This window comes from Syngnathus acus, chromosome 12 (assembly GCF_901709675.1).
Source record: "Syngnathus acus chromosome 12, fSynAcu1.2, whole genome shotgun sequence".
Lineage (NCBI taxonomy): Eukaryota > Metazoa > Chordata > Actinopteri > Syngnathiformes > Syngnathidae > Syngnathus > Syngnathus acus.
This window is the reverse complement of record NC_051097.1, coordinates 1,796,242-1,814,696: the sequence shown is the minus strand read 5'-3', so window position 1 is coordinate 1,814,696 and position 18,455 is coordinate 1,796,242. Positions and strand designations below refer to the sequence as shown.

The window sequence follows — 18,455 nt, the reverse complement described above, 5'->3', positions numbered from 1 at the left end:
CCCGCGTGGGTTTTCTCCGGGCACTCCGGTTTCCTCCCACATCCCAAAGACATGCTTGGTAGGCCGATTGAAGACTCCAAATTGTCCCTAGGTGTGGGTGCGAGTGCAAATGGTTGTTTGTCTCTGTGTGCCCTGCGATTGGCTGGCAACCGGTTCAGGGTGTCCCCCGCCTACTGCCCGATGACGGCTGGGATAGGCTCCAGCACTCCCGCGACCCCCGTGGGGACTAAGCGGTTCAGAAAATGGATGGATGGATAAATGTATATGAAACCATTTAAGTGCATATTTTATCATTAGAACATTAAATAATTTTTCAAACATGTAAATAATACATTAATAGTACAAATAACATACAGAAAATTTTGTATAAATATACGGAAAGTTACTTATATCTTGTCTTTTCACGTTACTAAGATCAGATTCTGAAGGTAAAATTGCAATAATAAGGTGACTTGACTTGGACTTGACCTATTTAAGGACTTGACTTGGACTTGACTTGACCTATTTAAGGACTTGACTTGACTTGCCCAAGAAAAAAATGACTTGGGACTTACTTGAGACTTGAAGGTTAAGACTTGAGACTCACTTGAGACTTCCACATGTGTGACTTGGTCCCATCTCTGCTATCAGACTAAACATGCTAACACATACAACAAGCTAACAGGGAGTGACCGTGCTGATAAAGTGAAGCAGCTCCAGGCTGAACTGGCATCACAACAGCAATTCTTCACGCGGGGCTGTGAATCAAAAGCAAATATTACTAAAGCAAGCTTCAAAGTGACCATGTTAATACTGTTGATGTTATGAACCTGTACTTTTGCGCTATATTCTGACTGTCTGCTGTATGCACACTTGCTCCGTTTTGCTCCTCTTATTTATTTATTGTGTTGTTTGTTTATTTATTATTTATTCATCACTCTTATTATTCATTGTTTGTGCCTTCTTGTTTTTATTTTGTGTTGTTTGCTTGTATGTATGTCGTGTACTATGTCTTGTCACCGTGGGATAGTGGAAACGTAATTTCGATTTCTTTGTGTGTCTTGGCATGTGAAGAGGTTGACAATAAAGCAGACTTTGACTGTAGACGTGACACAAACTATTACTTTCTGAAAGATATTGCAAATGATAAGAGCGAAATTCCTCAGACTCCCTGGTAAGGTCTATTCAGTGGTGCTGGAGAGGAGGGTCCGTCGGGAGGTCGAACCTCGGATTCAGGAGGAGCAGTGTGGCTTTCGTCCTGGCCGTGGAACATTGGACCAGCTCTACACCCTCGGCAGGATCCTCGAGGGGGCATGGGAGTTTGCTCAACCAGTCCACGTGTTTTGTGGACTTGGAGAAGGCGTTTGACCGTGTCCCTCGGGAAGTTCTGTGGAGGATGCTTCTGGAGTACGGGGTGCCGAGCCAACTGATAAGGGCGGTTCGGTCCCTGTATCACCGATGCCAGAGTTTGGTCCGCATTTTCGGCAGTAAGTCGGATTCGTTCCCAGTGAGGGTTGGACTCCACCAAGGCTGCCCTTTGTCACCGATTATGTTAATAATTTTTATGGACAGAATTTCTAGGCGCAGCCGAGGCGTTGAGGGTGTCCGGTTTGGCGACCTCAGCATCGCATCTCTGCTTTTTGCAGATGACGTGGTGCTGTTGGCTTCTTCAAGCCATGATCTCCAGCTCTCACTGGAGCGGTTCGCAGCTGTGTGTGAAGCGGTCGGGATGAGGGTCAGCAGCTCCAAATCAGAGTCCATGGTCCTCGGTCGGAAAAGGGTGGAATGCCCTCTCCGGATCGGGGATGAGATCCTGCCCCAAGTGGAGGAGTTCAAGTATGTCTTGTTCACGAGTAAGGGCAGGATGGCGCGCGAGATCGACAGGCGGATCGGTGCAGCGTCGGCAGTAATGCGGACTCTGTACCGGTCCGTCGTGGTGACCGGTCGATCTACGCTCCTACCCTCACCTATGGTCACGAGCTATGAGTCGTGACCGAAAGAACGAGATCCCGGATACAAGCGGCCGAAATGAGTTTCCTCCGCAGGGTGTCCGGGCTCTCCCTTAGAGATAAGGTGAAAAGCTTGGTCATCCGGGAGAGACTCGGAGTAGAGCGGCCTTGGGATCCCCAGGGATGAGCTGGATAAAGTGGCTGGGGAGAGGGAAGTCTGGGAGTCCCTCCTAAATCTGCTGCCTCCGCGACCCGACCCTGGATAAGCGGAAGAAAATGGATGGATGGATGGATGGATGAATGGATGGATGGACAAGAGCAAAATTCACTTGTTTTAAGTCTTAATAATAAGAGACAATTCAGCATTACTTATAACACCTGTTTAAAATGTTCATGAGGCAAAAATAATTTTAAACTCATGTAAATTTAAGTTATTTCATACAGTTTGTTCAATGTTATGTGACTCTTCAGATATGAATAATAGGCATAATTTGTGTTTTTAGAGTTGTTCACATATGCCTGAGTGGCTTATATTTGGATATTTTGTCATTTGAAAAATAAAGACAATTGTTACAATGAAATTTGTATTATAACAGTGTGTATTTGCATGAAATTTCTGTAGTTAAAAAATGTCCAATTTAAACTATTGGCCCCTTCACTTCATCAAATCTGGCCCTCCTTGCAAAAAGTTTGGACACCCCTGGTGTAGGTGTTGTATTACAGAAAGAAATGTGTGAATTACCCGAGCCAATTATTGTTATTATTATACATCAATTTTTATGTAATTAATTTTTTTGGGAGGGGCTTGTGTAGTTGTATTGTTTGATGTATATGGGTTGTTTCCACGGGATGTTGTAATATAGAGGAAAATGTGTGCGTTGCCGTTGTCGACATTACCGTGTGTTTACTTGATTGTTTTTTGTCTGGTGTATTGTGAGGTGTATTGCTTAGTTATGTATGAACGGAAAAAAACGGATCAGTGTGTGTGTAGGGGGTGGGGAACGATTCATTGAACGATTCGTTTGAACGTATTTTTTGAGTGAACGGATTCTAAAGATTCAGTTCACATAAAAGAACTGGAATGCACATCACTCACATGAACGTAAAACAGGAAGTGGTATCGCCTGAAAACGGCCTTCAAAATAAATCATTCTACCTCAAATCAAAGCACGGCTGAATAACATACCGTAATTTTCCATGTAAAATACGCCCCCGTGCATAATACGCACCCTAAAAATGGCATGTCGATGCTGGAAAAAAGCCTGTACCCATGTATAATACGCACCCAAATTTTGACTCTTACTTAAGTCCGTAAACGTAGAATTATTTCAGAAAAAAGATCATCTTCGGGAACAACCGGATGTTATTCTGCCGGTCAGTATCACTGCGCATGCGCTAGCAAACTCGATAGCGAAGAAATGTTTCGGATTTGTGTGGGGTACATTGTGACAGCAAACGAGCAGGTGATCGAGCAAGCGTCTGATACGAGAGCATTGTGTTCGTATGGAGCGTGTTTGAAGTGAACAGCAGAGAAGAAAGGAACAAGGCAAAGTGTTGTGAAATAAAATCCAAGATGGCGGCGCCCCAGTTGGCCGCGGCCGCTACGCGTCTCAGCAATCGACGAGGATATTCACAAAATATGTCGCCTAGGACACTACAAACAACACAAAGTTTAGTTTATCCATCCAGTAGAGTAGTGTACGATCGCCAGCGCCTGCTGGAGGTACGGTCATCGAGTGTTTTCGGACTCGTAGCCACAACTACCCTAGTCTGTTTGCGTAGCCTCGGAGTGCTTAGGGCGCTAGCCCCAGGAGCTCACGACGCAGCGGGCTCGCCGGGCAGCACACGCCGGAGGAGGAGTAAGCGTAGGCGGTGTGACCGGCGGCGAAAGCGCGGCTGTCGAGGTGGGCTAACGGCTAAGCTGAGAGCTAACCCCTACAAACCGCCGCTTCCATCCATCTTCCTCTCCAACGTCCGCTCACTGGATAATAAAATGGACCATCTAAAACTGGAACTCTCTTCAAAGAGGGAAGTTAGAAACTGCTGCGCTCTCATCCTGACGGAGACATGGCTGAACTCATCAATGCCGGACAACGCCGTTAGCCTGGAGGGGCTCGCTACATTCCGCGCCGACAGAAACAGCGAGCTAAGCGGTAAATCCCGAGGAGGTGGGCTGTGTGTCTACATCAACAACAACTGGTGCAAAAATGCTAGATCTGTCGCCAGCTTCTGCTCTTCGGACATCGAGCTTTTGACTGTTAACTGCAGACCCTTCTACCTGCCCAGAGAGTTTACTGTTGTTAGCATCACGGCTGTGTACGTGCCTCCTAGCGCTAACACTAAAGAGGCCATGAGGGTTCTCTATCGGACAATCAGTGAGCTGCAATCCACGCACACAGAGGGGGTTTTCATCATTGCTGGGGACTTCAACCAGGCTAGCATGAAGACTATTCTCCCTCATTTTTACCAACACGTGGATTTTCCAACTCGGGGAGAGAACACTCTGGACTTGGTCTACACAAATATAAAGGATGCATTCAGAGCAGCCCCCCGCCCCCACCTCGGCTCTTCAGACCACCTATCTGTTATGCTAACCCCTGCATACAGGCCCCTGCTGATCAGAGCAAAACCCACAGTGAAGCAGGTGAGGGTGTGGTCTGAGGGGGCCATGGAGGCACTCCAGGACTGCTTTGAGTGCTCTGACTGGGACATGTTCAAATCAGCAGCAACATATGACAATCAGATCAACATTGATGAGTACGCCATGACTGTGTCAGCCTACATCAACAAATGCTCCGAGGACGTCAGCACCACTAAGAACATCATCACCCGAGCCAACCAACGACCCTGGATGACTGAGGATGGACGTCATATGCTACGAGCACGGAACTCAGCCTTCAAGTCTGGCGACAAGGAGGCACTGAGGACAGCGAGAGCCAACTTGAACCGTGCCATCAGGCTAGCGAAGCGAAGCCACAGTCGGAAAATTCAGGATTTTTTCCACGACGCCAATAACACCAGGAGTATGTGGCAAGGCATACGGGCGATCACGGACTACAACTCACCCTCCCCCCCGGTGGGTGAGGTTGATGCTGACTTCCTAAATGGTCTAAATAACTTCTTTGGGCGTTTTGAGGCACTAAACAGCACTCCGGCAGTTAAAACTGTTCCCCACCAGGAAGAGGAGGTCCTCTGCCTTGACTCAGCCGACGTGTGGAAGACTCTGAGAAGAGTCAACCCACGTAAGGCCCCAGGCCCCGACAACATACCTGGGCGGGTGTTCAAGGAATGTGCAGGCCAGCTGGCTGGTGTCATCACAGACATTTTTAACATCTCGCTGGACCAAGCCAAAGTGCCAGTGTGCTTCAAGGCTGCCTCCATCATTCCGGTGCCGAAGAAACCTCAAATCACCTCATGGAATGACTACAGACCTGTGGCACTGACTCCCATCATGATGAAGTGCTTCGAAAGGCTGCTCAAAGATCACATCGTCTCCAGACTCCCCCCAACATTCGATCCGTTCCAGTTTGCCTACCGGCAGAACCGCTCCACTGAGGATGCCATCTCCTCCGTTCTTCACCTGAGCCTGGCTCACCTGGAGGAGAGGAACACCCACGTGCGGTTGCTGTTCCTGGACTTCAGCTCAGCGTTTAACACCATCATTCCACAACATCTGGTGGAAAAACTGGAACACCTGGGCTTCAGCACCCCCCTTCGGAACTGGCTGCTAGACTTCCTCACCAACAGACCTCAGTCAGTCCGGGTCGGACAGAACACCTCAGATGTCATCACCCTCAGCACAGGCTCCCCTCAGGGCTGCGTCCTGAGCCCCCTGCTGTTCACCCTGATGACACACGACTGCGCCCCCAGGTTCACCACCAATCACATCGTGAAGTTTGCAGAAGACACAACGGTGGTGGGCCTCATCAGGGACAACAACGACCTGGACTACAGAGAGGAGGTGGAGCAGTTGGTGGGCTGGTGCAGAGAAAATAGCCTGATCCTGAATGTGGAGAAGACGAAGGAGATCATCGTCGACTTCAGGAAGAACCAGCCTCACCACGCTCCACTGATCATCAACAGCTCAGCTGTGGAGGTGGTCAGCAGCACTAAATTCCTGGGAGTCCACATCACAGACGACCTCACCTGGACTGTGAACACCACAACACTGGTCAAGAGGGCACAGAAGCGCTTGTACTTCCTGCGGAGGATGAGGAGAGCCCACCTGCCCCCACCCATCATGAGGACGTTCTACCGAAGCACCATAGAGAGCATTCTGACAAGCTGTCTCTCGGTGTGGTGTGGAGGTTGCAGCGCCTCCGATTGGAAGAACCTGAGGAGAGTGGTGAGGACAGCAGAGAGGATCATCGGGGCTCCTCTTCCCTCCATTCAGGACTTGTCATCCCAGCGCTGCGTGTCCCGAGCCCGAAATATTATCAGTGACCCATCACACCCCCACCATGGACTGTTCTCCCTGCTGCCCTCTGGGAAGAGGTTTCGCAGCATCCGCTGCAGGTCCACCAGGTTCTGCAATAGTTTTTTCCCTGCTGTCGTCAGACTGTTGAACATTCAAACGTAGCATTCCTCTGCACACTTGTAAATACTGCTTTTGTCTCCTGCACTGTTCACATACTTTATCACTGCTGCACTTTGTACTTTATAATTATCTTATTTCATATTTTTATATAGAATGTCACTTTTTTTAACCAGCCGAAATACCTCTACATTGCTGAAAGCCGTATGAAACGAAATTTCGTTTTGTACACACCTAGTGTTGACAAAATGACAATAAAGTTCTGTCTAAGTCTAAGTCTAAGTCTAAAATATTACCTGTAATACGCATTTAGGTAGAGAACTGAGCTCTCGCTCTTTATATAGCTGACGTGTCCTGCGCATCCGTTCTGCGCATCTGTAATGGCGGCCTCCGTATGAGATCCGGTTTGCGATGGAGATTAAAAAACAAACAATATTTGACAATAACACACCATCAAGGATTGCACCATCGCATCAAACGATGTGTCGTCAATTATGAATTTTACAGACTAAGTGTGTTGGGCAGGATGGCTGAATGCGATGCGCGATTGCCAAAAACAAGAAGAAAGGTGATTTCAAGTTTTATTTCGAGGGAGATTTTCTTCAAAAATTGTTGTACCCATGCATAATGCGCACCCCAGATTTTAGGACAATAAATTTGTTAAATTTGGCACATTATGCATGGAAAATCACAGTAAATAACATGGAGAATTGTTAACACATACTGTAAATATGTTTTTAGAACATCTTTTATTATTATAATTTTTTTATAACAAGGTACAAGTGTACATACTGTAAATATGTTTTTGGAACTCTATTATTATAACAATTTTTCTATAACACACTGTAAATATGTTTTTAGAACTCATTATTATAACATTTTTTTATAAAAAGGTACAAGCTCAAGGTACAGGCCTAGTCCGACCTGAGACTGGAAGGTTGTGGGTTCAAACCCTGGCCGGTCATACCAAAGACTATAAAAATGGGACCCATTGCCTCCTTGCTTGGCACTCAGCATTAAGGGTTGGAATTGGGGGGTTAGATCACCAAATGACTCCCGAGCGTGGCACCGCTGCTGCTCACTGCTCCCCTCTCCCCCAGGGGATGGATCAAAATCACATGGGGATGGGTTAAATGCAGAGGACAAATTTCACCACACCCAGATGTGTGTGTGACGATGATCATTGGGACTTTAACTTTAAGTGTACACACTGCAATTGTGTGGGCACTCCCTGCCTTCTGCTGGCCTGTGGGCAACTTTCCATAATTCCCCAAATTAGAAGTTTTATTTTGAATTTTAATTAGTTTTTTAATTTGGAAAAAAAATCCGCGATGTAGTGAAACCGCAATAAACGAACCGCGATGTAGCGAGGGATTACTGTACTTATTCAACTTCTCTTAAGTAAAAACTACGATTTCTAAAAAGTACCCACGCATGAGAGGAAAATGTAAAGAAAAAAAATTAAATCAGTCTTGGAACCAACTTCAAACCATTTTAAAACTACTGTAGTATATTTTTTAAATCATAGCACTTGGTGACACAGCTGTGGGGTGGGGAGCAGTCTCTAGGTGCCCACTTCCTGGCACAAATATACTACTTCTGCTATGTCGAGACTTGCAAATTCACCCTTTTTGTGGATTTTGTAACATTATTCTGTATTATAATTGTTTTATTTAATTTTTAATTCTATTTATTGTTTAAAAAAATCAGTTTATAACAAATTATAATATTATATTTTTATTTTTATAAAAAAATATTATTTTTATAAAAAGGTACAAGTGTACGCACTGCAATTGTGTGGGCACTCCTTGCCTTCTGCTGGTGTGTGGGCACGTTTTGTGCCATAATTCCTCAATTTAGAAATTTTATTTTGACTTTTAAATTTTTTTAAATTTGAAAAGAAAATCCGCAATGTAGTGAAACCGCGATAAACGAACCGTGATGTAGCGAGGGATTACTGTATATACACACGACTGTACAATTTTCTTCCCTCCAATGCATTTCATTGGGCCTCAGTTTTACATGGATTTTCGCTATTTGCTCCAAATTCGCTGTGAATAGTAGGGGTTCCACTTTTTAGGACAAATAGAAGTAAAAAGTAGATAAGACGAAATGCTTACATAATACTTATGTTGTATATCTGTATAGTATCTGGAAAATCAATGAAAACCATGTTATCCAGACATTGATTCAGACAAGCTTATGTTTACTCAGGATTATCTTTGTGAAAAGTTAAGTCAATGACGAAGCTCAGGCAAGGAATGGACCCCAGATAAGTCAAGTGACCGTACATGACCATGCACGTCTGGCATTTCCTATAGTGTGTGCTAAATAATAAATTATGTATTTTCTTCGAGTAGGTCTTCCAGGAATTTAGTTGACATGCAATTCCTAATGTGCTTGTTTGACCAAATCAATCACAACCGCTTTAACTCTCTCTAGAATTTTAATCCAGTTGGGAATTTCACAATGACTGACTAAATTTCAAAACACCTTCTTCGAATAAGTCACATTAATGTGCCAATGTTGGCCATTTGAAACTATGTGTGTGTGTGTGTGTGTGCGTGCGTGCGTGCGTGCGTGCGTGCGTGCGTGCGTGCGCGCGCGCGCGTGCGTGCGTGCGTGCGTGCAAGATTGCCAGTACCTGCATTGGCCACACAGCCCCACAGCATGTTGGAACCACCACCAAATTTGACTATGGGTAGAAAGTGTTTGTCCTGGAATGCTGTGTTCTTCTTCCACCATGCATATCACCCCTTATGTCCAAATAACTCAATTTTAGTTTCATCAGTCCACAGCCCCATATACCAAAATGATGCTGGCTTGTCCAAATGTACTTTACCATACCTCAAGCGACTCTGTTTGTGGCATGTGTGCAAAAAGGCTTCTGCCGCATTACTCTCCCATACAGAATATCCTTGTGCAAAGTGCGCTGAATAGTTGAACGATGCACAGTGACACCATCTGCAGCAAGATCATGTTGTACAGGACTGTCTCAGAAAATTTGAATATTGTGATAAAGTTCTTTATTTTCTGTAATGCAATTAAAAAAAACAAAAATGTCAAACATTCTGGATTCATTACAAATCAACCGAAATATTGCAAGCCTTTTATTATTTTAATATTGCTGGTTATGGCATACAGCTTAAGAAAACTCAAATATCCTATCTCAAAATATTAGAATATCATGAATAAGTATACTAGTAGGGTATTCAACTAATCACTTGAATCGTCTAATTAACTCGAAACACCTGCAAGGGCTTCCTGAGCCTTGAAAAACACTCAGCTTGGTTCAGTAAACTAAATCACAAGTATGGGGAAGACTGCTGATCTAACTTCTGTCCAGAGGACCATCATTGACACCCTCCATCAGGAGAGTAAGACACAAAAAGAAATGTCTCAGAGCAAGCTGTTCACAGAGTGCAGTTTCAAAGCACATGCACAAAAAGTCTGTTGGAAGGGGGAAATGTGGCAGGAAACGCTGCACAACCAAGAGAGATGACCGCAGCCTTAACAGCATTGTGAAGAAGAGTCGCTTCCAGAATTTGGGGGCGCTTCAATGACAGTGGACTGAAGCTGGAGTCCAGGTATCAAAAGCCATTGTTCACAGACGCGTCCCGGAAATGGGCTACAATAGCTGTATTCCCATGGTCAAGCCACTGCTGAACTCAAGACAACGGAAGAAGCGTCTGACTTGGGCTATGGAAAAGAAGCACTGGACAGTTGCAGAGTGGTCCAAAGTCCTCTTTTCAGATGAAAGCAAGTTTTGTATTTCATTTGGAAGTCAAGGCGCCAGAGTCTGAAGAAAAGGCTGGAGAGGAGCAAAATCCAAGTTGCTTGAAACCCAGTTTGAAGTTCCCACAGTCTGCGATGGTTTGGGGAGCCATGTCAGCTGCTGGTGTTGGTCCACTGTGTTTCATCAAGTCCAGAGTAAATGCAGATTTTAGAGCACTACATGCTTCCGTCTGCTGAAAAGCTCTATGGAGATGATGATTTCATTTTCCAGCATGATCTGGCACCTGCCTACAGTGCCAAAACCACCAGTAAATGGTGTACTGACCAAGGCATTACTATCCTTGATTGGCCTGCCAATTCCCCTGACCTGAACCCCATAGAGAATTTGTGGGGTATTGTGAAGGAGAAGCTGAAAGACACCAGACCCAACAATGCAAATGAGCTAAAGGCCGCTATTGAAGCATCCTGGGCATCCATAACACCTCAGCAATGCCACAGGCTGATTGCCTCCATGCCACGCCGCATTGATGCAGAAATCCGTGCAAAAGGATTCCCAACCAAGTACTGAGTGCATCAATGGACATTTTCAAATGTTTGATTTTATTTTGCTGTTAAATCTTTTTTTTTACTTAGTCTGAGGAAATATTCTAATATTTTGAGATAGGATATTTGAGTTTTCTTAAGCTGTAAGCCATAAACAATAGCAATGTTAGGCAAACCAAGAGAGTCTGTCGGGCAGCTGAAAGAAAATGGAGGAAAACTAGACTCACAGTTCATCGTGATATATACAGAGACGCCATGACTGCTTATAATAAAATAATATGTCTGGCAAGAAAGGATTACTTTTCTAAGATTATTTCAGAGAACACTGGAAACTCTAGAATATTATTCTCCACTATTGATCAACTACTCAACATTGCCTCCACACCCCCACAGTTCTCTGCATCAAAATGTGAAGAACTCGCATTATTCTTCACTAGTAAAATAACTTCAATTAGAGCCAGTATTGTTGCCGATATAAACATAGATGATCTCAGTAAATCCTATAAGAATTGTGTAACCATGGGAACATTCACCTGTATTACATTGAATGAGCTTTGCAAGACTGTCACTGAGTGTAACTCCTCCACTTCAAGTATTGACCCTGTACCGACAGCATTCTTTAAGCGGGTATTCAACAGTGTTTCAAGTCATGTCCTAAACATTATAAACACATCCCTTCAAACAGGCATCTTCCCAGATGCCTTTAAAACAGCTGTGGTAAAACCTTTATTAAAGAAGCCCAACCTAGATGGAAATGTACTGACCAGCTATAGGCCGATATCCAACCTTCCTTTCATTAGTAAGATACTTGAAAAGATAGTTTCAGTGCAAATAAACTCGTTTCTGAAAGAAAACAATATCCTGGAGGAATTTCAGTCAGGCTTTAGAACATACCACAGCTCTGAAACTGCTCTTACTAAAATAATCAGCGACCTCAGATTAAACTCTGATGAAAACAAGGTGTCGATTCTTATCCTCTTAGACCTAAGTGCAGCGTTTGATACCATTGAGCATGATATCCTAATCAATCGTCTTGAAAGGTTAGTCGGTCTTTCGGACTGTGTGTTAAACTGGTTCAGAACATATATCAAAGGGAGAAAGTTCTATGTCAGTTTAGGAGAGCATGTGTCCAACACACATGACAGTCGCTATGGGGTTGCACAAGGCAGCTGCCTTGGTCCACTATTATTCTCACTTTACATGCTGCCGCTTGGCGACGTCATCAGAAAGCACAATGTATATTTCCATAGTTATGCGGATGACACACAATTGTACATATCTGCAGAACCCAATGAGGCTACACCTATAAACTCCATCACCAACTGTCTTCTGGCTATAAATAAATGGATGAGCAACAATTTCTTAAAGTTAAACGAGGATAAAACTGAAATCTTGCTAATCGGCCCTAAAACTAAAAGAGAAATGCTGTTTAATAATTTGGGGAAATTAACTCCCTGGATTAAATCCGAGATTACAAGTCTTGGTGTTATTTTAGATTCAGATCTAAGCTTCAGGTCCCACATTAACAAGGTTACCAAAACATCATTTTTCCACCTTAGAAATATAGCCAAAGTAAGAGCGTTCATAAATCAAAATGATGCTGAGAAACTGATTCATGCCTTTATTTCAAGCCGGCTTGACTACTGTAATGCACTCTTTACTGGTCTCCCGAAAAAAACCACTGATAGACTTCAGCTCATCCAAAACGCTGCAGCTCGCCTATTAACCAGGACCAAGAAGAGAGAGCACATTAGACCAGTTCTAGCTGCTCTGCACTGGCTTCCTGTAACATTTAGAATTGATTTTAAAATCCTTCTCCTTCTATACAAAGCCCTCAATGGGCAGGGACCAAGCTACATTGCAAATTCTCTTGTTAGCTATATACCTCCAAGAACCCTGCGATCATCTGCTGCTGGTTTATTGGAGGCTCCCAGCAACAGCAGAAAGAAGATCGGTGATGCAGCCTTTGTTAATTACGCCCCCAAACTATGGAACACACTGCCAATAGGTATCAGGGAGGCCAGGTCGCTAGATATTTTCAAAACAAAACTTAAAACTCATTTCTTTACCCGAGCATTTAACTAATTACGTTTTATAAATTTCATTTTAAGCCTAATTTTATCTTTATTTTATTTTTACCTTTTCTTAAAGATATATTCTTTATTTTATTAAAGCGTGCTCCTATTTTAAACTCACTTATTAATTGTGTATGCATACATTAATGTTTTGTTTTTATGTATTCATGTTTTTCTTTCATTGTTGTAAAGCGCTTTGAGCTGCATTTCTTGTATGAAAGGTGCTATACAAATAAAGTTTATTATTATTATTATTATAATCAGCAATATTAAAATAATAAAAGGCTTGCAATATTTCAGTTGATTTGTAATGAATCCAGAATGTATGACATTTTTGTTTTTTTAATTGCATTACAGAAAATAAAGAACTTTATCACAATATTCAAATTTTCTGAGACAGTCCTGTAGGTCTTTGGAGCTGGTCTGTGGGTTGATTTTGACTGCTCTCACCATCCTTCGCCTCTTGCTTATCTGAGATTTTGCTTGGCCTGCCACTCCGGGTCTAACTAGAACTGTGCCTGTGGTCTTCCAATTCCTCACTATGTTCCTCACAGTGGAAAATAACAGCAGAAATTTCTGAGCTAGCTTTTTGTATCCTTGCCCTAAACCATGACGTTGAACAATCTTTGTTTTCAGGTCATTTGCCAGTTGTTTTGAGGCTCCCATGTTGCCACTCTTCAAAGATGCAAAGAGGAGAAACACTTGCAACTGGCCACCTTAAATACCCTTTCTCATAATTGCCTTAACAAGTGTATGTAGATCAAGGGTCAATGAGCTTACCAAACACATTTTGTGTTCCAATAATTAGTGCTTAATAGGGGTGTAACGATTCATCGATACACATCGATTAATCGATTTAATGCTCTACGATTTATTGGCATCGATGCTAAACGTAAACATCGATTTATATCGCCGTGTTTGACCTCGGACATTAGACGCGACTTTATTTTGAAATCCAGTTCATTGTTGCTTGCTTCCTCTTTCCGGGAGCAGTACGCAGCGTGTTGTGTTGTGAGCAGAGCAGAGCAGGCACGTGAAAGGGGAGCCGACAACTACGCGGCTCCTGGGCTGGTGCTATGGCTAGTGTCCAAGAAGACGAGGAAATTCGCTCCCCTTTGGGCTTCAAGTCATTCGTTTGGAAGCACTTTGGATTCCAAAGAAAAGATGGCTCAACGGACAATTAAAATTATTGTAAATAAATAGTTCAGTAATGCACTTTAAAGTTAATGGTATTACAAAAAAAGAAAGAATATTTTTCTCTACTTATATGAGAAAAAATATAGGAATTTGATAAAGTTCAGTGTTAAAATAAGCACTTTGTATACTACAATACTCTTGTAATTTCCTAAATAAAGAGTTTGCAGTACCTTGTTGATTTTGCGTATGAATTGTTATAAATCAGGATATTGTATTATATATAAAAAAAAAATAAAAATATCGATCGTGGAGCACTATATCGTGATGTATCGTGAATGAATCACAGCAGGCTTTAAGATATCGGCAAATATCGTATCGCGGTTCTTTGTATCGATATGATATCGTATCGTGACAAAACCCGCGATTTACACCCCTAGTGCTTAAGGTATTCAGATCAATAAAACGGGTGCCTAAATTTCTGCATCTGCCTAGTTTTGTTTAAGTAATGATTGCACACTTTCTGTAATTGTCAAATATCACTTCAACCGAATGAATGTGTGTGTGTGTGTGTGTGTGTGTGTGTGTGTGTGTGTGTGTGTGTGTGTGTGTGTGTGTGTGTGTGTGTGTGTGTGTGTGTGTGTGTGTGTGTGTGTGTGTGTGTGTGTGTGTGTGTGTGTGTGTGTGTGTGTGTGTGTGTGTGTGTGTGTGTGTGTGTGTGTGTGTGTGTGTGTGTGTGTGTGTGTGTGTGTGTGTGTGTGTGTGTGTGTGTGTGTGTGTGTGTGTGTGTGTGTGTGTGTGTGTGTGTGTGTGTGTGTGTTGAAGTTGGGAAATTGTGTAAAATGTAAATAAAAACAAAATACAATGATTTGAAAATCCTTTTCAACCTATATTCAATTGAATACACTACAAAGACAACATATTTAATGCTCAAACTCATAAACTGTATTTTATTTTTCAAATAATAATTAACTTAGAATCTCATGGCTGCAATACGTGCAGTAGAAGTTGGGAAAGGGCATGTTTACCACTTCGTAACATCACCTTTCCTTTTAGTAACACTCAATAAACATTTTGGAAAGGAACTAATTAGACTAAAGAGACTAATTCTCTTAGCTTCTCATGTGGAATTCTTTCCCATTCTTGCTTGATGAACCGCTTCAGTTGTTCAACAGTACGGGGTCTTCCCTGTCGTATTTTACACTTCATAATGCACCACACATTTTCAATGGGAGACAGGTCTGTACTGCCAGCGGGCCAGGGGAGAACCTGGACTCTTTTACTTCGAAGCCACGCTGTTGTAACACGTGCAGAATGTGGCTTGGCATTATCTTGCTGAAATAAGCAGCGAGGTCCATGAAAAAGACGTCGCTTGGATAGCAGCATATGTTGCTCCAAAACCTGTAGGTACTTTTCAGCATTTATGTTGCCTTCACAGAAATGTAAGTCACCCATGCCATGAGAACTGATGCACCCCCATACCATCACAGATGCTGGCTTTTGAACTTAGCGTTGATAACAGTCCGGATAGTCCGCTTCCTCTTTGGTCCGGAGGACACGACGTCCAGTGTTTCCAAAAACAATTTGAAAAGTGAACTCATCAGACCACAAAACACTTTTCCATTGTGCATCAGTCCATTTTACAGGAGCTCGGGCCCAGAGAACCCGACGGCGTTTCTGGATGTTGTTCATAAACGGCTTTTGCTTTGCATGGTAGAGTTTTAACCCGCACTTACTGATGTAGTGACGAACTGTATTTACTGACAGTGGTTTTCTGAAGTTTTCCTGAGCCCATTCGGTAATATTCTTTACACACTCATGTCGGTTTTTAAGGCAGTGCCGTCTGAGGGATCGAAAGTCACGGTCATTCAGTCTTGGTTTCTGGCCATGGCGCTTACGTGCAATGATTTCACCAGATTCTCTAAACCTTTTGATGATGTTATGGACCGTAGATGTTGAAATCCCTAAATTACTTGCAATTTTGCTTTGAGAAATGTTGTTCTTAAACTGTTCAACTATTTTCTCACGCAGTTGTGGACAAAGTGGTGAACCTCGCCCCATCCTTGGTTGTGAATGAGTGAGCATGTTTGTGGAGACTCCTTTTATACCCAATCATGGTACCCAATTGCCTGATCACATGTGGGATGTTCCAAATAGGTGTTTGATAAGCTTTTCTCAGCTTTCTCAGTATTTTTTGCCACATTTCCCAACTTCTACTGGAAGTGTTGCAGCCATGAAATTCGAAGTTAATTATTATTTCTCGCTTCGACGCTCAGAACAGCACTTGCCCGCTGAAGGCCACTCCCCCTTCCCACGAGCTGCCCCTGTGCCTCTCCGCCGACAGCGTGAGGAGGACGCTTGCCGCTATCGACATCCGTAAGGCGGCGGGCCCGGACAACATCCCGGGTCGAGCGCTGAAGGACTGCGCTGGTGAGCTGACGGGTGTCTTCACGGACATCTTTAACACTTCCCTGCAGCAGGCCATCGTCCCGTCGTGTTTCAAAGCTGCCACCATCGTACCTGTGCCGAAGAAGCCTGCTCCGTCCTGCTTCAATGACTACCGCCCCGTGGCACTTACGCCCATCATCATGAAGTGCTTTGAGCGGCTTGTCTTGGAGCACATCCGGTCAGTTCTCCCCCCCACCATTGACCCCTTCCAGTTTGCGTACCGAGCCAAACGGTCCTCTGAGGATGCCATCTGCTCTGCCCGCCACTCGGCCCTCACCCACCTGGAGGGGAAGGACTCGTATGTGAGGTTGCTGTTTGTGGACTTCAGTTCTGCCTTCAACACCATTGTGCCGCAGCGTCTCATCAGCAAACTTGACAAGCTGGGCCTCAGTACCTGCCTCTGCAACTGGCTACTGGACTTCCTCTGTCAGAGGCCACAGGTGGTACGTGTTGGCGACAAGATCTCCGCCAGCATCACGCTGAGCACAGGGGCCCCCCAAGGCTGCATGCTCAGTCCGCTGCTCTTCACCCTCCTGACGCATGACTGCGCTGCCACCTGCAGCGGCAACCGCATAGTGAAGTTTGCTGACGACACGACTCTGGTGGGTCTCATCACCAAGGGAGACGAGACTCAATACAGGCTGGAGGTTGACCTTCTGACCGCGTGGTGCAGGGACAACAACCTCCTGCTGAACGTCGACAAGACCAAGGAGATTGTTGTTGACTTCCGGAAGGGTCACGCCCAACACCTGCCGCTGACCATCGATGGTGCTGTGGTGGAGAGAGTGAGCAGCGCCAGGTTCCTGGGGGTGCACATCAGTGAGGATCTCTCCTGGTCCACCAACACCGCGTCGCTGGCGAAGAAGGCCCAGCGCCGCCTGTACTTCCTTCGGAAACTCAGGCGAGCGGGGGCTCCTCCGGCCGTCATGACTACTTTTTACCGCGGCACCATTGAGAGCGTCCTCTCCAGCTGTATTGCTGTCTGGGGTGGCAGCTGCACTGACCACGACTTGAAGGCCCTGCAGCGCATAGTGAAAACGGCTAGTAAGACTATTGGTGCTTCTCTCCCCTCCTTGAAGGACATTTACACCTCCCATCTCACCCGCAAGGCGACCAAGATTGTGAGTGATGTGAGTCACCCCGCTCACTCTTTGTTTGAACTTCTGCCCTCTGGGAGGCGGTACAGGAGCCTGCGCTCCCGCACCACCAGACTTTCCAACAGCTTCGTACTCCAGGCTGTTAGGATCCTGAACTCGCTCCCCCTTTCAGCGTAGCGTCCTGTTCTTGCTGTATGCACACTGGCTCGGTTTTGCCCCTCTTATTTAATGGGTTATTGGTCTGTTATTTATTCATCGCTCATTTTATTTTATTTATTATTTATTATTTATGGTTTGTGCCTTCTTGTTTTTGTTTTGTGTCGCCTACTTGTATGTCTCGTCACCGTGGGATGGAGGAAACAGAATTTCGGTTTCTTTGTGTGTCTTGACATATGAAGGGATTGACAATAAAGCTGACTTTGACTTTGACTTTGACTTTATTTGGCAAAAAACAATTAAGTTTATCAGTTTGAACATTAAATATGTTGTCTTTGTACTGTATTCAATTGAATATGGGTTGAGAAGGATTTTCAAATCGTTGTATTTTGTTTTTATTTACATTTTAAACAATTTCCCAACTTCAACCGAATCCGGGGAGATATATATATACTATATATATATATATATATATATATATACACTATATATGTGTGTGTATAGTTGTGTTTATTTATAATTGAAATTTAAAATTAGCTTCCTTTTTTCAACATCTAGCCAAAACCCGTAAAATATAAAGATAGATTTTACACCTTTAATTGTACTCATCTGCTAAATTTGTCATTATAATCAATTTATAATCTACTGAAATTGTCAAGCAGGCCTCTCTAGAAAACATCTGTGAATCTGCATTAACCGTTTTCTCACGTACTACTCTTCCCACAAAGTCAAATTTGTTGTTATTTTTTTGCCTAATCCTGCTCACAAAGAGACATAATAACAGTAAATCTAATGAATTTCGCTT

At 43.9% G+C, this 18,455-nt stretch overlaps 1 protein-coding gene across 1 annotated transcript in view; it reads left to right on the top strand.

Annotated features, from left to right (window-relative positions):
• Positions 1-18,455, top strand: part of slc38a9 (solute carrier family 38 member 9) — a 51,042-nt gene that overhangs the window by 21,596 nt on the left and 10,991 nt on the right. The gene's annotated exons all lie outside the window — the stretch shown is intronic.